Raw genomic sequence first — 7,284 nt, 5'->3', positions numbered from 1 at the left:
TCATTTAGCCTTCTGACCTTTCTGGGCACAACTGGTGACCTTGCCAGCTCCAGCTGCCTTCTTGTCCGCTTCTTTGATGACACACACAGCAATCGTCTGTCTCATGTTACAAACAACAAAACAGCCTGGGGGCGGGGAATAGTCAGAGAAGCTCTCAACACACATGGGCTTGCCAGGAACCATATCAACAATGACAGCGTCACCACATTTCAAGAATTTGGGGCTATCTTCCAACTTTTCTCCAGATCAATGATCTATCTTCTCCTTCAGCTTGGCAAACCTGCAAGCAATGTGAGCTGTGTGGCAAGCCAGCACAGATGCATATCCAGCACTGATTTGACCTGGATGGTTTAGGATAATCACCTGAGCTGCCTTCATTGGCGGGTCATTTTTGGTGTCATCAGCCGCACCACCATGATGAACATCTTTAACACACATCTCCTTGGCATTGAAATCCACACTGTCCCCGGGAAGAGCTTCACTCAAATCTTCATGGTGCATTTCAACAGACTTGACTTTAGTTGTTATTTTGATTGGAGCAAAGGTGACCACCGTTGCCAGATTTGAGAACACCAGTCTCCACTCAGCCTGCAGGAACGGTATCAATACCACCAATTTTGTAGACATCCTGGAGGGGCAGAAGCAAGGGCTTGTCTGTTGGACGAGTTGGTGACAGTGCAATCCAGAGCTTTAAGTAGTGTGGTTCCACTGGTATTGCCATCTTTACATGTGAGTGTCTATCCTTTGAACTAAGGCATGTTAGCATTTGTCTCCAGCATCCTGTCACCATTCCAACCAGAAATTAGGACAAATGCTGCTGTATCAGGATTGTAGCCAGTTTTCTTTATGTAGGTGCTGACATCTTTAATGATTTCCTCATATCTCTTCTGGTTGTAGGGTGGCTCAGTGGAAGCCCATTTTGTTAACACCAACAATTAATTGTTTCTCACTCAGTGTGTAAGCCAGAAGTGCATGCTCATGGGTCTGCCCATTCTTGGAGATACTTGCTTCAACTTCACCATCACCAGCAGCAACTATCAGGACAGCACACTCAGCCTGAGATGTGCCTGTAATCATGCTTTTCATAAAGTCTCTGTGTTCTGGGACGTCAGTGGTGGTCACGTAACACTTGCTGGTCTCAAATTTCCACAGGGAAATATCAATAGTAACACCATGCTCACATTCAGCTTTCAGTTTATCCAAGTCCCAGGAATACGTGAAGGAGCACTTCTCTATCTCAGCAGCCTCCTTCTCAAATTTTCTGATAGTTCTTTTGTCAATCCCACATTTGTAGATCAGATGGCCAGTAGCAGTAGACTTGCCCAAATCTATGTGCCCAATGATGATGATGTTGGTATGTCTTTCTCATTCCCATTTTAGTTTAGGTTTATCAGTGGTTTTCATGACACCGGTGCAAAATTATTGTGAAAGTCCAATAATATAGTTTAAAAATAGACAATATATCATAGTCAAGACAAATTTATCCTAAGAATATAAGGTTGGTATAAGATTAGAAAATCTATCAATGTAAGTCACCACTTTAATGGATAAAAGGATAAAAATCATATGACCTCAAAGGATCCAGAAAAATGACTTACTAGAATTCATATCCATTTATGTTGATAGAAAGTCTTAGCAAACAAGAAATAAAAGGTAACTGTTAATTTCATAAATGTTCCTATAAAAAAAGCTACCACAAAGCATCCTTACTGATGCAACATTGAAATCTTCCCCTTTGCAACCAGGAACAAAACAATCCACTATTACTTCTGTTGTTTAACATTTTTATTGGAAAACTGAGCCTGAGCAATAAGGTAAATAAAAATAAATGCATAGTGATTGGACAAATGAGAGAACAGTATATCCTTTCTGGAAATAAGATGACAATGTATGTACTAAATTCAAAATGAGCTTACAATAAACTACAACATTGATAAGATATTTTAGCAACTTTGCTGGATAAAAAAATGAAAAGATAAAAGTCTGTGTTTCTACATACCAGCAATTTATAAAATAAAATAGATATTAATTATAATGGAATAACAAAGTTAAAAGTACCTGGAAATAAGTGTACCAAAGTGTGTACAATCTTTTCAGGTAAAATTATAAATCTTTACTTAGATCTATTAAAGAAGACCTAAGTAAATACAGAATTTGTTTTGTTTTTGATCGAAAGGCTCAATGGTGAAGATAAATAACTATATTTAATGTAATCCCAACAAAATCTCAACATACTTTTTCTCTGGAACTTGACAATCTGATTCTAAAATTTATATGCCAATACAAAGAGCTAAGACCGGAGTGATGTCAGCACAATGGCTGAATAAGATATCTCTTACACATACCCCCTCCCACAACAAAAACTTGACATCCATTCATGGATGAAAGTACCCTTGTTGTTGCTGTGGGATCCAGCACCATGTGCAAAGGACCTGAGAGGAGTCTTGCTCACTGTGGTCTCAGGTAACAGGAGTACAGAACTCAGAACCACCTATGGATCTTGCAGTGGCCCATAAACTGGCTCCAGCTCCATCTTGGCCATAATACAGAAGGCCTTGGAGAACCCTAATGACCTTGCAGAGGTCCAGGAGTCCAATGGAGAAGTTGTAGCACACCATTGGAGCAAGAGAAATCTGAGACTGGGTGCATCGGAGAGAGTAAGAGGAACCAATTGATTTTACTCACATAAACCTTCTCCCAAGACAGCACAGCTCAGTTTCGAGACAGATTTTCTCAGCCCATGATTTCTTCTATGGGGAAAGTGGGAGCATATGAGTGAGCACCTGGCTTCTCCAGCTATGCAGGATGCTGCTAAAGAGGTCCATTTCTCTCTGGCCCCATTCAGGGTACTGAATAGTGAGCTACATAACTTGGGGGCTAGTAGAGGAAAACTGGACTTTCAGTGGGCAGTAAAGGGATGTAGATCCTATTAACTGCATTGTGAACTCCAGCAAGAAACCTGCCCTGAGCCACTGAGAATGCCTTGCCCATGGATCCCCCAGACTGGCCCACAAGTATCCCCAGCACACCATGCATCTCACCCATACCCTGTGGCTTGCTCCCTGTGTGAGCTTCCAATGGCAACAAGCAAACTTTGACAGGCAGCTGGTAAGCATGTGCAGAAAGCCAGCCCAAATCTGTGGGCAAGGGAGAGATCACAAATTAGAGCTTTAGCACTGCTTTTGGGAAACAAAAGAGAAGCCATCAACACCCAGCCTGGTGTGTTGCAGGATCAAAGGAAGTCACCCAAGTTGAGAATTCTGCCACAATGAGGGAGCAAGAAGTGCAGAGCAGCTATATCCTAGAAGGTCTGAGAAAACCTCAGTACACTAGCAGGGCTGATGGAAGTTATTTATCTTCCAAAGTCAAACAATAAAGACTGGAGGCATGGCTGCTACTTTAAATGTGAAGACAGTAATACAAGACTTCAAGGAACATGAAAAATCAAAGAAACATGATATCAACAAAGGATCAAAATAATCTTCCAGTGACTGACTCTAAAAATGTGGAGATCTGTAACTTACCTTATAAATAATTTTAAATAGCTGTTTTCAGGAAGCTCTATGAGCTACAAGAAAACACAGAAAGACAATTCAGTGAAATCAAGAAAACAACATGAACAAAACGAGAAGTTTAACAAGGAGCTAGAAATCAATTTTTTTTAAAATTCTGGGGCTAAAGAATACAATAAATGAAATGAAACATGAAATTGAGAACACTGACAACAAAATAGATCAAGCAGAAGAAAGAATCTGATTTGTGAAGGAGAAGACAGGATCTTTGAAATTATTCAATCAGAGGAGAACAAGTAAAAGTAAAAGATAAAAAAGAGTGAAGAAAGCACACATGAATTCTAGGATACCATCAGGAGAAGCATCTGAGCATTACTGGAATCCCAGAAGGAGAAAAGAAGGAGAAAGGGTCAGAATGCTTATTTAAAAATATAATGGCTGAGAACTTCCCAAATCTTGGGAAGAGATTTGGCCATTCAAGTCCATGAATATCATAGGTCCCCAAACAAATTCAACTCGAAAAGGTCTCCAAACACATTATAATAAAACTGTCAAAAATCAAAGACAAAGAGAATTTTAACAGAAGAAAGAGAAAAGAAGTGTATCACCTACAAAGGAACTCCTATAAAGCTACTAGCAGATTTTTCAGAAACCTACAGGCCAGTAAAGAGTAGGACAGTATATTCAAAGCATTGAAAGAAAAAAACCTACCAATCAACACTACTTTATACAGCAAAATTATCCTTCAGATATGAAGGATAAAGATGTTCCCAAACAAGAGCTAAGTGAGTTCATCACCACTAGACCTGCCTTACAAGAAATACTAAAAGGAGTTCTTCAAGCTGAAATGAAAGGATGTTAGTGAATAATAAGAAAACATATGAATATATGAACACGCTGGTAAAAATAAGAGTATAGTCAAATACAGAATACTCTAATACTGTATTATGGTAATGTGTTAACAACCACTTAAATCTAGTATAATGGTTAAAGGATAAGAATATTAAAAGTAACTAGAGGGACTTCCCTGGTGGTGCAGTGGGTAAGACTCCATGCTCCCAGTGCAGAGGGCCTGGGTGCGATCCCTGGTCGGGGAACGAGATGCTGCATGCATGCCGCAACTAAGAGTTCACATGCCGTAACTAAAGATCCTGCACATTGCAACAAATATCCCGCATATTGCAACTAAAAAAAAGATCCCACATGCTGCAACTGAGACCTGGTGCAGCCAAATAAATAAATATTTTTTTAAAATAAATAAAAATAACTATAACTACAACAATTTGTTAATGAATACACAATATAAAAATGGGTAAATTGTGACATCAAAAACAAAAGAGGGGAAATAAAAGGTAGAGTTTTTCTATGTGCTTGAACTTAAGTTGTTACCAGCTGAAAGTATATTGTTACATCTATAAGATGTTTTATGTAGGCCTTCATGATAATCACAAAGCAAATACCTGCAGAGATATACATAAGCTAAAGAGAAGAAAATCAAAGCTTATGCAGGACTTCCCTGGTTGTCCAGGGAACTAGAAAATCACAAATATGTGGAAATGAAAAAACATAATAATGAACAACCAGTGGATCAAAGACAAAGTCAAAAGGAGCATGAAAATGTATCTTGAAACAAATGAGAATGGAAACAGCATACCAAAACTTGTGGGATACAGCATAAGTAGTTCTAAGAGTGAGATTTATGAGGTTATGGTTTACACTTACATTAAGAAAAAAGAAATAGCTCAAACAACCCAACTTTACACCTCAAGGACCTGGAAAAAGAACAAACCAGCCCAAAGTTAGCAGAAGGAAGGAAATAACAGAGGTTGGAGCAAAGATAAATGAAATAGAGAGCAAGAAAATAATACAAAAAATTAATAAAACTAAGAGGTGATTTTTAAAGATAAAATTTACAAACCTTTAACTAGATTAAAAAATTTCAAGGAAAGGACAACTTTTTAAATAAATAGTGCAAGGATAATCAGGTATCCTTATAGAAGAAAAACTGTATTCCTTCCTCAAACCATAGGCAAGAATTAATTCCATGACATGTGTGAAGTAAACTATAAAACATTTAGAAGAGGGAACATATAGAGTAATATAATTTTATTTTATGTTTTTCACTTTGTGGTATGATTGCTTAAATCAGTAATAAAATAACTACCCATAAAGAACAGATTTATAATTTACATTAAAATATAAAAGTTCTGTACATTAAAACGCTTTAAAAATTGAAAAGATAAAGTAAGGAGTGTCAGAAAATATTTTCTAAGGATATAAACAACAAAAGATTAAAATGTATATACATATATATATTCTAAATTTAAACATACAATTTTAAATCTCTGATTCAATAAGAAGGCAGGCAACGAATAGAAAATAGGTGGTACTTCATAATAGAAGAAATAAAAATAGCCAAAATGATATGAAAATTTACTTAAAATCATTATTATTCAAGGAAGTCCATATTAAACCATGGGGAGATACCACTCTATCCCCTCAGATTGGCAAACATTCAAAACCTTTAGAGTTATGAGTGTTGTTGAGGATATGTCACAACAAGAACTCATTCAGCATTGGAGGCAGTGCATATTAATCCATCCCTTTGGAAAACAAGTTGTTATTAAATGGTAAAGTGGTGATATCCATATCATTACTCCCAGGAATATATAACTTTGAGAAGCTCTTGCACGTGAGAACCATGACAATATGAACAAGATTGGTCATGAAAGAAAGCAGAGTAGTCCCAAATTAGAAAACACCCCAAGTATTCATAGTAGTAGAATGGATAAATATACTGCAGTAGAGTCATACAGCAGAAATGTTCTACAGCAATGCAAATAAACTACAGTTACGTGTAACAACACTGATGAATGTTACAAAAGGTTGAATAGAAGAAGCAAGACATAAAAAAGTAAATCTATGATTCCAGAGATTCCATTTTCTGAGATATAGTTGACATAGAGTATTTATTTATAAAATTGTATTTATTGAGATATAGTTGACATACAATAAGCTGCATATATTTAAAGTGTACAATTTGATATTTTTTTTCTTATTAGTAATGTATATATGGCAATCCCAATCCCCCAATTCATCCTGCCCCAACCCACCCCCCTGCTTTCCCCCCTTGCTGTCCATATGTTGGCTCTCTACATCTGTGTCTCTATTTCTGCCTTGCAAACCAGTTGATCTGTACCATTTTTCTAGATTCTGCATATATGCGTTAATATATATTTGTTTTTCTCTTTCTGACTTACTTCAGTCTGTATGACAGTCTCTATGTCCATCCATGTCTCTACAAATGTCCCAATTTCATTCATTTTTATGGCTGAGTAATATTCCATTATATATATGTACCACATTTTCTTTATCCATTCATCTGTTGATGGACATTTAGGTTGCTTCCATGACCTGGCTATTGTAAATAGTGCTGCAATGAACATTTAGTGCATGTATCTTTTTGAATTATGGTTTTCTCTGGGATTTAATGCCAGTAATGGGATTGTTGGGTCATATGGTAATTCCATTTTTAGTTTTTTAAGGAACCTCCATACTGTTCTCCATAGTGGCTGTATCAATTTACATTTCCACCAACATTGCAAGAGGGTTCCCTTTTCTCCACATGCTCTCCAGCATTTATGGTTTGTAGATTTTCTGATGATGCCCATTCTAACTGGTGTCAGGTGATACCTCACTGTAGTTTGATTTGCATTTCTCTAATAATTAGTGATGTTGAGCTGCTTTTCATGTGCCTCTTGGCTACCTGTAT

General features: G+C 37.1%; 1 pseudogene; it reads right to left on the bottom strand.

Annotated features, from left to right (window-relative positions):
* LOC130844466 (elongation factor 1-alpha 1-like) overlaps positions 1-7,284 on the bottom strand; it is an 80,784-nt pseudogene continuing 73,500 nt past the window's right edge.

The sequence above is a fragment of the Hippopotamus amphibius genome, chromosome 2 (assembly GCF_030028045.1).
Source record: "Hippopotamus amphibius kiboko isolate mHipAmp2 chromosome 2, mHipAmp2.hap2, whole genome shotgun sequence".
Taxonomy (NCBI): domain Eukaryota; kingdom Metazoa; phylum Chordata; class Mammalia; order Artiodactyla; family Hippopotamidae; genus Hippopotamus; species Hippopotamus amphibius.
Note: the sequence above shows the minus strand (reverse complement) of the source record. Positions and strands in the feature narration are given on the sequence as shown.